Below are 15,361 nucleotides of genomic sequence, written 5' to 3' on the forward strand. Positions count from 1 at the left end.
AGCCATCAAATACTTTGAGCAATTACTGAGATCCCCTAGATCTAATAATGATACATCTAGACTGGGATACACAAGTACTGAAGAAGGAGAGTCATCCAAAAGTGCTAAATAAAGGAACAAAAAAGGTAAGAACTCCAAACCTACTTGTCATAATTGTGGTAAGAAAGGACATACTACTAATATGTGCATGAGCAAGTCTACAAATCAGAATGTCAAGCACACGAGCATGGTTCACTATCATAAGTGCAACAAACAAGGTCATTAGGCACATGAATGTAGAACCAAGACCATGCACACACAAAGATTTGAAGGATATTGTTACAACTATCAAAAGTATGGACATGGAACTTTTGAGTGTAGATCCAAACCCATGTGGTCATAAAATAGGCAGACAAAGGTAAGGAATGATGGCAACTCTTATAACTGGGATTATAATACTAGGTATAACTATTATTATTGTCAATAATATGGACATGTTCTTGAGAATTGTATTAGGACACACTTCAGAGGTGACTATAGTAGGTGGTTGAGTCAAACCACATGTTTTAGTTGTTTTAAGATTGGTCACATCAATAGGTATTGTCCAACAAGATCAAAAGCACCAAGTTGTGAGTTCGATAAAGGCAAAGGCAAGGCAAATGTTGAAAATGTTAGAAATGAAATGAACAAGACATGGAAGAAAAACGATATTTGTAGCACATCAAATGAAGAAGGGATCACTTCACCCAATGGGTCAGGTGATCACACCTCATCAAACTAGGCAATCAAGAGGTATGTGGGACTGATATTCAAAAATTATATCATACATCAATTCCAAAGGATTTAGTTCTAAAAAGACTACATTAGCACGAATAGAGATGCAAGATGTTGTTAGGAATTCAAGAAAAATCTTTAAGTTTTTCATGTCGTTGTCGAGCATAAAATGGATGTCCAGTAAAATGCTAGAAGATGTCGAGCTAAAAGACTAGCTAGTTGATGTCGACCTTGTAATAGATGCCAAGTGAATGGAATGTTAATGGATGTCGAGTGAGTCTAAAATTGGTTAATGTCAAGCTTACAGCTGTGTAAGAACTTAGCATTAATTACAATGTTTCAAAGGGTATTTTATCAATTTTCAACTTATTTCACATCATTTCAAAATCAAGAAAGAGAAGAAGGTGATCTGGAAATCTATTCAAAATGATTGCAAAAGGTTTGACCAATGATTCATCACCAATTCGCTAGATCTTACAAGGTATTTATCAAGAGCCAAGTTACGCAGTTTATATTTTTGTAAACCCTAGTTTCACAGAATGATATCTAGTTCAAATAAGGTAATGGGTAAGGAGATTTTAAATGTTCAACTAGTTAGTAATGAAGTTAAGAAACCTATATTCAAGGCCATACCTAACATTTCTTACAAGAAAGATGCCTCCAGTGCGTTATCCATGATACTACCAAATGTTTTAATGGTGGAAGATGTTAGAAAATGTTAAAACTACAAAATAAGAAGTATTGGGGATATGGAGATTAGGGAAGCATATGAAATATTATGTGAATATGGTGTGTTGAAGGAGGAAATATGTGGCACAAGTTGAATTAGATGAGGAGAAAATAGAATCAAATGACAACAGCCAATTCAAGGTGGTGAGTCACAATCCTCTATCAGATCTAGAGAATCTATGTGAAAATGTTAAGAATAGTGTAGATTTATTAGGATTCTCTCATGTAGATTTTGATAATCTTGGTAAAGTGGAGAAGAATCAAGTAGAGGAGGCTATATATGCCATGTTGGCAAAATTCAAGACTACCCCAGTAGAGATTGCCAACTCAATTCCCAAAAGCTTATATGATAGAGTTGAGTAGAAATGGCACCATTGTCTAAACTTAGAGAGGCAAATAAGAGAAACCTCACTTGCACAAGTAATGCCTAAACTCAATGAGGCATAGATTGCTAAGGATATGAAGAAATATGTAGTTAGGTTTGTACCTAAATATAGAGCCTTTAGCATTTTGCAAAATAACATTGAAGATGTAGTTAAGAAGACCACTCAAATGTGGAAACTTACATATGGGCTAACTATAGTGAAGGAAGGTGAGGAAGATCCTGTAGAGGTCAAAGATGATGATAATGAAGATGATCATGAAGACACTATTAAGGGAGGATCTAAAATGAAAATAGATGACAAGGCAACAATTGAGGAAGAGCAACAAGAAGAATAGAATGTGCAAGACACACAATTGCCTAATGTCACCCCCCAACATGTACCAAGTGAAAATACTAAAATAATAATAGTGAGGGATGTTTTTGATGTCATAACTTAGAACATCAATCTCCTTACAGAGGAAGATCTCAAGAAGATACTTGATCAGTCCACACTACAGGCAAAACTATGTGATAATCTTGTATTGGTGAGTGTGGAAGAATTCTAGAAGACAATGACTAATACTAAAAGGGGAAAGGTGAATACACAATAACCACCTACCATCACCCTCAAGTCACTTATGTACAACCTGTAGGCAAAGTACCAAAAGCCATATCAGTAAAGGTTGTTGCAATTGAAAAGGACATAGTGGAAGCACAAGGCACTACAAAAACACATAGTGGAATAGGTCAAATAATCTTATTTGCACCTACAACACAAGTACAAGGTGCATCACAAGGCATTGAAGTAGAATAGGGCAAGCCTAAAGAGATAGAGTTGACACCTAAAATGAAGGAGCAAGCAGCTATTCAAGCCTTGGTAACCTTACCAACATTTGGCACTCCTTCCACTCAAACTCTTTAGAAGTCAAGCACATATGCAACACCATTGTAGATCTCAATGTCCAGCCCGAGTTCATCAAAGGCAAAAGAAGTCATACAATATGGAGATGTGATCCTTGATGAAGAAATTATTCTACCAAAGTATGATTATGCTATAGTGACCATAGAATAGATGGGCATACTTTAGGAAGCCCTAGCAAGGAAGAAGCATTAGGAAATGCTTAGAAGGGAGCACAGGTAGAAGTAGGCATTGCAGGATATCAAAGACATATTTTTAGATGTATTCAGTTTGCCAACTTTGGATGAGACCAAGCCACTCATTGAACAACTAACAAACATAGTGCAGAAGGTTAGTGATGCAAACCTTGACACTAATGCAAAGTTATTAGAATGGTTAGAAAAGAAATTTTAGAGCAAAGTAAATGAGAAAATATCAAGTGATATAACACTCACATAAGTTGCATTGGCAACTAAGGTTGAGGATGTGAAGAAGGTACTTGAGAACATATTTTCATTGTACACAAAACTGTGTAATCCAAGACTCTTTACCCAAGAAACTAGAAGTCACATTTTGAGTTTGGAAAGTCAGATCAATGCATCAAGTGCAAATTTGCCTATGAATCCAACTCAAAGTGAAAAGCACTTCAGAACATGGCTACAAACCCAAAGTCAATTAGCTGCATTATCAATAGATGAGGCCAATATAAGGGCCAAACTAATTAGCATCCAGACCACTCTAACTCCTCATATGGAAATTTTGCACAAGGAACTAGGCTATGCCAAAACCCTAATGAAAAGAGACCCAAATCTTTCGACACTAGATGGTCTAGTCCACCTTACTACCAAGCTAGCTATCCAAATAAAGTCTTTGGATGAAGTATGTGAGAATTGGGATGCAAATCTCAAAATTATCCTAGATGTCCATAAATATTTCTTGGACAAACACACTATAAGTGTATAGCTCATTGGCATAAGTGTCAAAAAGGGGATGAATAAGATCAGGGTGAGAACAAAAAGAGAGAGATTTTGGGGGAGATATAAGGAGAATGAGAAATGGGGGAGAATAAGCAAAGGAGATATAAGGAGAAATAAAGATAAGAGAAACAAGAGGACATAGAGAAGAAAGGGAGAGAGTAAGAAAAGGGACAAAGAAAAGACAAAATGTAATGCCTCTCATGTTTTTAGTCTATGTCTTGTCTATTTTGATTCGAGAGATACTTGATACTCTTATTATTTTGTACCTTATGATGACCCGAGGGTCAGATGTTATACTTGGATTCAGTACCATAGATGCTTTACTACTATATTGTTCAGTTTATCACATTTGCATGTGGATGCCATTTTGAGATGACAGTAGATCTATGATGATATCTAGTTATATGATGTATTGGACCTATTTTTTGATTATGTTATGAGATGGATTCTATGCTTTGGTTATTTACTTCATTCTTGTATCTTCACGCTTTCGGCGAATGTGAGTGATGTAAATGGATTAAATAGGTATTTTAATACATGTTGCTTCGGCTATGATATTATTTGCCATTGCACTTGATCGTGTGTTTTAGTGTGCATGAATTATATCCCTGGCAATGGCACATGGAGTTAGTGATTCAGCTATTCATATTTACCCATGTCATTCCTATATGGTCGATGTACCCTTATTGTTATTGTTTAGATCAAAACCTTTCGGTGATTAGTAAATCCGAACTCATTTGCATTATGTGATTAGACCAGTGAGTGTGTCTGTGCATTTAGAAGTTCGCATTTGTCGCAAAAGTGTTAAGTGTTTTTCTATGTTTTTGGGGTTTTCGGATTTTGATCTTTTTTTTTAATTTAATTTCTGGCAGCTTTGCCTTAGGTGAAATCCCGTTGTGGATAATAACCTATTTTCGTTTGGGTCAATTCGGAGTTTAACTACTCCAACTAGCTATTTTCCAGAATTGACTATTCACCCAAAAAAAGTGAATAAGTATTGGAAAAGTGATTTCATAAATCACTTTTCACAATTTGAAAATAGAATTGTAGAGCAAATTTGGAAATCCTCTTCTGGAGGATTCTTGTTTTGCTCGTTCTTGGAGCTGTGAGCGTGGGATTTGTGCGAGGTTGGTCTCATTGGATTCAGCTCGAGGAGTTTATGCTTTGCCATCGTTTTCAACTATTTTGGCGGGTGGTTTATTTTATTGTGCAGGTTTTAGTTTCTGCCTCTTTTTCCTTCAGGCAGGGCCTTCCCGTTTTTTTTGGATTTTTGGGGTTTTTGAACCCAAAGGCCAAATGGGTTTTAATTTTGGAATTTTTCCAAATTTTGGGGTTTTTACCTCGTTTTGTGTGTCAACCCGTTTTATCAAGTTTCCTTAGCACATTGTGGTTCGTGGACCTGGGTGATCTATTTGGATACCAGTTATACCACTTTTGCATCTTTTGTTGCATTGGGATGCGTGTTGCATCCGTCCTCTCGATTTTGTTTACAGTTGAGGGACTTGTTGTTTTGTGTTCTCTTCTAGTCCTTTTATTTGATCTTCGTGATGGTGGTACGCCACACACGAGTACGTGCGCATACATAGTCGGATGTCTTGCGAGCCTTGACATTCCGTAGCACTTTCGGAAGTTATGATCATTGGGGTTGGGTTGGGAATTTGCATGCCTACGGGCACTCATCATTGGATGAGCATGGGTAGGGTAGGGTAGCATATGGAGGGGGCTTCTATTTTGCAGCCCGACGATCATGACGTCATGGGTTGGCAAAGGAAGTTTTATATAAGTGATAATTAAAGAAAACACTAGGAGGTAATAAAATTTAAGATAATAAAATGTGTGAGCACCCGATTAAGTTCGAGGACACAATGTGTGAGCACCCAATTAAGTTTGAGGACACATGATCCAAGCTTGGGCTTGTCGATGCCAAGCAACTCTCCATGATGTCAGCCCCTACATAGTAAGCCCATTGAGGTGTCTGATCAGGACCTGTAGTTATGCATTGTCTATGTCTTGGTTTCAGTCATCATACTGCTTGGCGTGAGTGTTAGCCATGGTTGTTGTGTTTTTGTGTGTTTGCGGTTGGATCACTATCTCCATCAGTACGGCGGGTGTGGACCTATGGGTGCCACATGGTCGGGAGGCGTAGCTACCCTCACCACTGCTAGGGATCGATGTACAGATACGATCTATTGTCCTAGTACGATTGTAGCTGGATGTGTCACTTGGTACTTCGGTATACGGAGTATGCTTCTTGTGATTTATGCTCTCAGTATGATGTTATCATGTTTAGATGATGTTAGTTTTAACGTATTCCTCATTATGATGATTAGCATGTAGTAGATGGTGTTATCTGATTACAGTTTTATCTTATGCCTACTACTAGCATGTTAGATTCCATTTACTTACATTGTAGCATGTTTAGTAGTGATGTCCCTATTACGACAGCACCAATGATTTGATCGATGGCTTGGGATGTTATGCGCGAGGGATGGCTAGGGCCCATGATGGTCCTATGATGCCATTGACGGTTGGGAGGAACCGCGTACTTGGTTATTTTTGCTCATTGCAATGTTATCTATGTTATTGCGATGTTTATTTCAGTTGAATGTGATGTTTCCTTTCGATACTTTCCCTTCCTTGTTTGATAGATGGTTAGATTTCATTTTTTGTATTTCAGTTACTCAATTCTAGTTCGAGTGCTCTGGCCTCGAGATGTGGATCTGGTACTCCCTGGTGTGGAGGTTCTTTTGTCATTTTTTTCCCATTTTTGAGTTTTTGTAAGTGTTTTTATTTTCTATGGGTGACATTTGTTCAGCATTGTGCGACACTGATAAAGTATCGCACGCCCATAGAAATAATGTCGCACGAAACAAAAAAAATGTCACACGCATTACTAGAGAAGTGTCGTACGACACTGGAAGAGTGTCGCACAGCTTCATGAGAAATGTCATGCGATACTTTTCCATTATCGCACGCCTTCTTGAGAAGTGTCGCGTGCAGTAAGGGAGAAGTGTCGCCCTCCCTTAGTAAAAAGTGTTGCACACCTTTTGGTTAAAACTTGCGCGTGCCAATAGCAGGCATTTTTTTAAGTGTTCCGATCATTTTGAGAGTTGATCTAGATACCCTTTTGGGTGTTCTTGAAGCCTATGTTGTTGCATTTAGAATTCAGGAGGTTTCCTTTGAAAATCAATTTTTGAATTTGTGTTGTTGTCTTTCGGGGTTTAAAATATATCGTTTAAGTATTATACTTAAGATATATTTTAATATATGTGACGATTCATTTGAGATGGGTTTCAGACCTCTACAAGCTAAGGTGTAGATTCTAGAAAAAATCAGGGCTTCAGAAATTCAGACTTAACCAATTTTTAGGGCTTCAGGATTTCAGACTTAGCCAGTTTCCAAGAGTCAGCTTATGTCTTTCAGCTTGGTAGGTCTTTGTGGTTTTCGTGGTTGTGTTCTAGTTGGTAGTGGCATTTGGAGATCCGTTGGTGCTTGGTTGTCTTTCAGTCTTCCGTTGCGATCTTTTGGTTTGTGTAGGTTGTATCATGTGCACTTACACTTGCAAAAAAAAAATTGTTCTGACTTGTTTTCATCCTTGTTTCCAAGGATCTCCGGGTGGGGCATTACACAAAATAAGCTAAGAGGAAGCAAGCAAAGAACAACATAAAGTCAAAAAGTATCAGTTGAGGCATATTTACTCAGTAGAAGCACAAAATTTTGATACAGAATAGGCATATCAACTTAGGGGGAGTTATCAAATTTTGAGGTATAAAAGCTATTGCAAAATTTTGAAATTTTGAAGTTTTTTACATAAGTTGAGTTATACATATGTTATGCTTATAAGATTAAGGATATTATTGCATACTCAAGTGTTTTTGACACTCATGTCAAAGAATGAGATTGTTGATCTCATATTGGTTTTGACAAATGAGTGTCTACACACTTAAGTTATTTACTTAGTTCATGCCAAACAAGTAGTACATGTTGAGCATAACATGTCTATAATAGAGCATGTCGAGTCAACAGTGAGTGCCAAGCCACTGATGTGTTGAGTCACTCAAGTGTCGAGCAAACAATGTATGCTGAGTGATTCAGGAGCTGAGTAAATAGTGGATGTCGAGTGATATAGATGATGAGTCATAGTATAAAAGATAGTGTATGTCAAGCATCAGAGACTTTAAATGCCAATCGAGACAGTTTTGTTATAGTTGTTTGTAATGGCACAAACAACTATGTAAACCATTTTTGAGCCAACTTAAGGATGAATTATGATATTTTGGAGATAATAATGAATCTTAAGTTGGATTCCCAATGCAATTGCATGCAGCTAATCAGAAAAAAGGGAAGGATTAAGTGGAAAAATGGATGAATCACAGCGGTTAATTCGTACCTAACCCTAAGTCACCTAAGTCTTCTTAAGGAGGACAAACCCTAAACTCTCTAGAGTTTGTAAGGTGTATGAAGGAGAGTATAGAGAAGTTTGCATGTGAAAACAGGGCATTCATGGTGGCTAAGGAGTTATGAAGTGAGATTGCATTGTAGAATCAATTAAGCAGAATAGAGGAAAGAGAAGAGTGTACAGCAAAGAGACATCTAATCAAGAAGGCTCGAGACATATGTTTAGAGGTGATCTATCATCAAGCAATCAAGTGCTAACCATAGGATCATTTTTGAATCATTCTAGTAGGTGAATTAGTCAAATCTCTTAATAGAGTAGTCCTAATAGGCTGTATTGAAATCCTTTAACAGGGTACTTAATTAATTGTGAGTTGAAGTCCTTTAGCAAGGCACACTTCTAACAGGGTGTTGAAATCCTTTAACAAGGTGAGACCTAATAGTCTTTGTATGCCTTTAATAGAGCAGACCTTTCACAAGGTAGATCATGCCTCATGATCAAAACATTGTAACCTTCATTAGATACACTTTATTACTACAATAGTGAAGATTTGTGGGTGTCATCCCCACCCTAGTTTTACCTTCTCATTGGAGGGTTTTTGGGTAATCATATATGGTGTCATATGTGTGTGAATGTTTACTTTATTACATGTTTTAGATGTACATGCTTTACATGATATTTTAGTTTACTTAGTGAATATATGAGATGGATGTGTGGTGAAAGTTTTATAGGTCCAAGTTTAAACTATTGATTCACCCCCCCTCCCCCCCTTTCAGAAGTTTACCTTTCCTATTGTAATTCCAATAGAATATATAGAGATTGAGGGGTTGGAGGCATTGACAAAGGTAGTAAAGACACCAACACCCATTCAAGGTGATCCAAACAAGCTTGCCTTTGTCACAAGAAATCAAAAAAATGATTTAATAGCACACATACACACATACACAACTATTCCTCCTCCACATTCACACATTGAAGACATTTCCACCAAGGACTAACAAATGTAGGAGGCAAAACTTGGGAAGGCCACCCGGGTATGACCAAGGTTTTAACCACGATGAGACTTAAACAGGTGTTTTGGCACCTAAATGAAGATGAGGTTAAAATTTTGGAATTAAGAAAGCATAATGATCTGCTTTGGGAATATGTAAAGAAGGTATTCAATCCATTAGACCTTGACCATCCTAAACTCAACCTAGCAATTGCCTTTGACAAATGAGCTTCAACCACAGGACTAGGGGATTCATTTTTGGATGCATGACAAAGGTGGCATCACAATTTTTGAGGTTAGAGGTACCCATATAATTTAGGGGAATTTGAACCTTCTGCACAACATCTAGAAGAACACTAATAGGTTGGTCATACTGGTAGACCAAGATTTTGGGCTGATGGATGAAGTGAATACTTCGACCAATGACCTGGAAGCATTGAAAACCATTAAGGGTCAAAGGCATTGAGTGCTTGTAGCGGTATATACAATAGATGAGTTAGATGAAATAGATGACTAGATAAAGAAGGTGTGAAAAGGAAATAAATTCATGATAGGATTGTATGGAGATATTTAGAATATGAAAATAAGGCATTGGAGTAGTTTTTGGAAGCAGATAAGTACTATAGTGTTGCCAGCTTGGAGATTTGTAAAGATGACTCAAGGACACAGTTATGCTTAGTTGAAAAAGTGGTACAATAGTTTAGAGCATTATTCAAAATAATGTTCTCTGAAGATGATATCAGATGCATTAAAGCTAAAGAGGTGCTAACTAAGTTGGACTCCAAGTTGGAAGATTTTGCAGAGACTAGAATAGAGATCACTAACTACCAACAAGTAGTGTACACCAAGTATGAGTCCTTGGATTTGCTATGGACCCAAGAGATCACCGCCCTTATCCAAAAATTCAAAGTGGCACTTCAAGAAAGGTCACAAAACCTATATGTTGGAAATTAAGATTTTAAAACTTAGAAAAGTATGCCAATTTTGGTCTTGCCACTCAGAGGTGTGCTTTTCAAAAGGTGCACTTTTCACAAAGGTGCACCTTTCACAAGGTGTTCTTTTTTCAGAGGTGCACTTTTTAGAAGGTGTTCTTTTCATCAAGGTGCACCAAACATAAGATGCACTGACAGTTTTGATCAGTAATGGTGGCGCCAACAATTAATTGCTAGCTGCTATTTTTTAGCATTTCATGCATCGAAAATGCATTTTGACAGTAGTTCAACTCCCTAAAATGCCTAGAAAAGGTTGATCTTGCATTTTTTGAAGTTCGAGTGACTCCTAGATCATCTCATATATTTTCTCTTCTTATATTCTTCTTCTTTTATTGTTATAAAGTCATGTAAAGGCTCATGCACCCATTAATTTATATAATAAACAAGGGTGGAGACCTACTTAGCACCATTTAGAGAGTCAATTTGCATATAATTAGCTTTATTTCATTAATTTTTAGCATATTGTTTGCACTAGAAGAGCTTTCACTCCTAACACAAAATAAAGAGAGGGTTTCTTATAAATACATGGATGTAATATCTACTCCAGAATGATGTTTTGATTTATTAGTGTTCTTATTCTGAGTATAGTAAATATTGTTGGAGTGTGTTATTTTTTATGAATTTATGTTCATGAATAGTAATGGAGCCAATGGTTTTATTGTGTTATGATAACTATGCGATCTTTTAGTTTTGGTGTTTTCCTTATATTAACAAATTTTGCTACTGTGATGAATTGGAGAAAGGATCATTATTGTTCTTACATAGCATTTTGTCTTGTGTGTATGCACTTTTCGTGGCTGCACAATTTGATGAATTGTGAAACATCTTTCGGTTTTCATTAAAGTTCCCATCAACAATTGCATCAATGGAGTTGAGGAAGCATTGCCCGTAACTTCAATGGTTTCCTACCAGGTCCTTTTGATAATTTAATTCGCAAACATGTTTTTACTTTGGTTTATGTCCGTTATGAATTCCCATTTAGTAATTTTATTTAATCTCTGATTACTTTATCTTCATTATTTGTTTTTCAAACACATGGTTAAAAATAAGAATTCATATAGTTGCATTAATTTAGAAATTGCATTTAGGCAAAAAGCCTACAACACAACGGTAAATTGTGAGCCTCTTATCCAAGAGGTCTTGGATTCGACTCTACACAACCTTAATATTAATAATGATTGATCACGTCACATAATAATAATGAATCTTGGCTTCGGCCTCTTACCTATCAAAAAATAATAATTAGAAATTGCATTCATCATAAAATAATAAATACAAAAATATTTTGGTTTTGCAGCTACGATTCATTAAAGTTGTGCAAAATTAATAGATACCAGCAAAGGCCTCTTTGTGAACACTCCAATTTATCTTTAATTGAGCTACCTAGCAAGTTGAAAAATAGTCATCTAAAACCTTGGAGTTGGTCATTGATCATCTTTTCAACAGAGAGATCCATAAGAAGTAATGTTGTTGTTTGCATCATACCATATGACCACTCAACACATAGGAACAAATACTAAATACATAGCTCACTCCATCGAACTAAGGAAGAATAGGAACCAATAGAAGAACCCCCCTCTCTCCTCCCCCCCCCCCGCCCAACAATGCAAACAAGGGTGAGGTGACAAAAAACTAGAAAAGTCAACCAATAGAATTACATGCCAAGGAATCACAATCAAGATGCACAAAAGAATATATGTATGTATATTAAGGTGATCAATCTCCGACACGTCATGAGGCCAATGCCTCAAAAGGGAAACTTACTAGATAAAAATAGATGGCAAAAAAAAACAAAACATCAAAACCCCCATGATACTTCAATTAGAGTAGTGCATGTACAATAAGGCCAAGATATGGTGACTCTCAAAAATAAAATAATTTACATGGGTGTCCTCAAATGATAGTACTCAAATTAGAAGGAAAAATAAGGCAAAATAACTAAAATGAAAGTACAAATAGAATATGGCACTTTATCTCAATGTGTTTGCAAAAATGTATATAATAGATGTCTACAAAGACAGTAGAGACATAAGGTTGATACAATAGATAGTACAACCAATTAGGAATCATCCGAAGCAACAAAATAGATCTCCAAAACTGATATAACCAAGATATCCACCAGAATGCAAAAATACAAATAACTAAATAAAATGGGTCCAGAGCAAAATTTAGAAAAACAACTAGCCTCGCTGGAAAGAGTATAGAAAGACCTTTCCAATGATATAAAGAATTCCCAAATCAAAGATTAGATGCTTAAGATATATCTCTCAGAGTGCAAAGTAAAACTCCTAACTTTAACAGCAAAAAAAAGCCATAAAAAGGCATCAAAATTGAAAAATACTCACACCAATACAACGGGCTCGAAACCATCTTTCCAAAAATATCTTGTTTGCCAAAAATAAAATCAGGATGAGCAAAAGATATGGCAAAACAACCACATATAGGTCCAAACTGAGATAGAAGGGTTTGTGAGGTTGTTGATGTAGTAATGATCTCAACAAGCAACGAGCCCAAATTTGATAGTCAAATGGTCATCATGGCAAAAAATTCCAAAAGATGTCCCAAAAAAAAAAATCCAGGTTGCCAAAGAATATCCCCTCACCAAAAAATAAATATATCAATAGCCAAAAAACATAAGAGGTCAGTGCCAAAAAATAAATTCGATGGACAATTATAAAAACCACCAATGATCTAGAAAATCGCCAACCATGGTTAAAAACCAGATGGTGAAGGCTACAAAATCACCAATAAAGGAACTGAAATGACCAATGGGATGTAATTCACTCATGAAATAGTTGAAACTGCTGGAAGGAAAAAATGCTCCACACATGCCAAAATAAAAAACCACTAGTGATAGTGGAAAAGCCACCAAAATAGTCTCCAAATTATGTGGTTAACACAAAATCACATGCCCAAAAAAATGTGTTGGACGAATGTCAAAGCACCTTAATGAGTGTTGATTAACTACAACTAGCACAAGAAATAAAGGTGCAATCTCCAAGACTTGATGTTCATAAACTCTATACGCTCTCCAAGATTAGTTGGTGATAGTGGTTGTAGGGACTCTCAGTCATATAATCAATGGGTTGACTATACTACTATATCTTCCTTAGGAAAAAGAAGCACAGGTCACACAAAAATGCTCAATACAATACAAGGCGGGGGTCTTCACCACCAAAAATAGGTGACGTAGGCACGAAGTTTGCATGAGCTAGAAAACAAGTAGCCTCGAGCAAGGCTAAAAAGGTATGTAGTCTCCAAAGAAAATGGCATGGGTAGGCTATGACAACACAAGGCCCAAAGAGGGTTGTCATCCTCAGAGTTGATAGGACCCTCAAGAGTACAAAAACTCCCCCCAAAATTTGTGCTCATGAATGGAACACATAGGGGCTTGAAGGTAATAAAGTGTGTGGGGAACAAAAAAACAAGAGCTATCTCCAAGTCACTTCCAATAATAAACATACTCCACCTATGTAGAATTTGTAACCCAAGGAAAAAATAGGGACGAGTTCCAGAGAAGAAGCCTATTGCTGTCGACAAGGGCCAATGTCAGGCACGAGTATGAATCCAATAAAGTTTGTCAGGTCCAAGGAGCTAATAAAAATTTGCATCCATATTCATCTTCTCCAAAACAAATTGTTTGTAAAATAAACAAAATAAAAATGCAGCTTCCAAAATATTTTTTGAAAGATGAAAAAAAATTGTCATCTCAGCTTCTGTGCTCAGCTCGGACAACTTGGGTGCAAAATTGTTTTGCCTCAGAAGCAACTTTGTACAAATGGGACAAATTTTGTATGAAAATAAGGGTTTTTGGATGCTTTGAGCTCAATGGTGATGTTTGTTTGGGCTCAAAGTGACAAAAAACAAAGGTTCCCTAGATCTAATAAAACATTCTCTAGAAAATTAGATTTGAAAAACAACACAAAAAACCTCATGAAGAGAACATGGGCATGAAATTTTGGAGCTTTGATATCATGTTGAATTTGATGAACTCTCAACCCCATATCTCTCAAGAATTATTGCGTGCAAACACCTATCACAGAAAGAGAGGGGCAAAGCTATGGAGGGTGGAATTCACAAATCCATAAAGGAGACATTCTCGATGAGAAAAAAGAGAAATTGTTATTAATCAAAAAGTGTTGTCATTAAAAAGGGAGATATATCCTTACAAAGGAGATCAAAACCTTAAAAGGTAAGACCTAGGTTGCATGATAATATAATAAAATAACTAATTATTATATGCCTATTTTTTTAGCTTAAGTAAAATAGAGTTAATAAGAAAACACCTTATTACTCTAACAATGACTATTCCCCAAAATGACTCTATAACTACAAGAAGTGACTTGGAAAATACTAGATGCATAAGAGTTCATCAAAACTATTAGGATTAGATAGACAAAAAATAATAGTTAGACACAAATATAACCAATATCACAAAGGAATAAAGCATAGATAAATGAACAAAAGACACAAAGATTTAATGAGGTTCACCCAATTATTGGGCTACATCCACCAAACAACAAGTCCATTATTAATGTCTAGAAACTTCAACCTATTACAATCTTCAATCTTCCTTGCATTTCAACACCACTATATGAGGCTATATATGTTGATCTCAGATTGGTTTTGACAAGTGAATGTCTACACACTTAAGTCATTTACTTAATTCATGTAGAACAAATAGTACATGTCGAGCACAACATGTATATGATAGAGCATGTTGAGTCCATAATGAGTACTAAGCCACTCATGTGCCGAGTCACTCTAGTGCTAAGCAGACAATATATGTTGAGTGATTCAAAAGCCGAGTAAGTTGTGCATGTCGAGTAATATAGATGCCAAGTCATAGTATAGAAGACAATATATGTCGAGCATTAGAGACTTCAGATGCCGAGTAAGACATTTTTGACATAGTTGTTTGTAATGGCACAAACTACTATGTAAATTATTTTTGAGCCAACTTAAAGATTGAATTACGATATTTTGAAGACAAGGATGAACCTTAAGTTGGAATCCCTATGAATTGCATGTAGTCATTCAAGAAAAGGGAAGGTTTAAGTGGTAAAATGAATGAATCATAGCTATTGATTCATACCTTACCCTAAGTCACCTATGTCTTCTTAAGGAGGACAAACCCTAAACTTTCTAGAATGTGCGTGGAAGGAGCAAAGAGAAAAGTTTGCATGCACAAACAAAGTATTCATGGTGGCTAAGGAATTGTGAAGTGAAATTGTATTGCAGAATTAGTTAAAATAGAATAG

The sequence above is a fragment of the Cupressus sempervirens genome, chromosome 10, assembly GCF_028749045.1.
Source record: "Cupressus sempervirens isolate cs-2001-9-10 chromosome 10, ASM2874904v1, whole genome shotgun sequence".
NCBI lineage: Eukaryota > Viridiplantae > Streptophyta > Pinopsida > Cupressales > Cupressaceae > Cupressus > Cupressus sempervirens.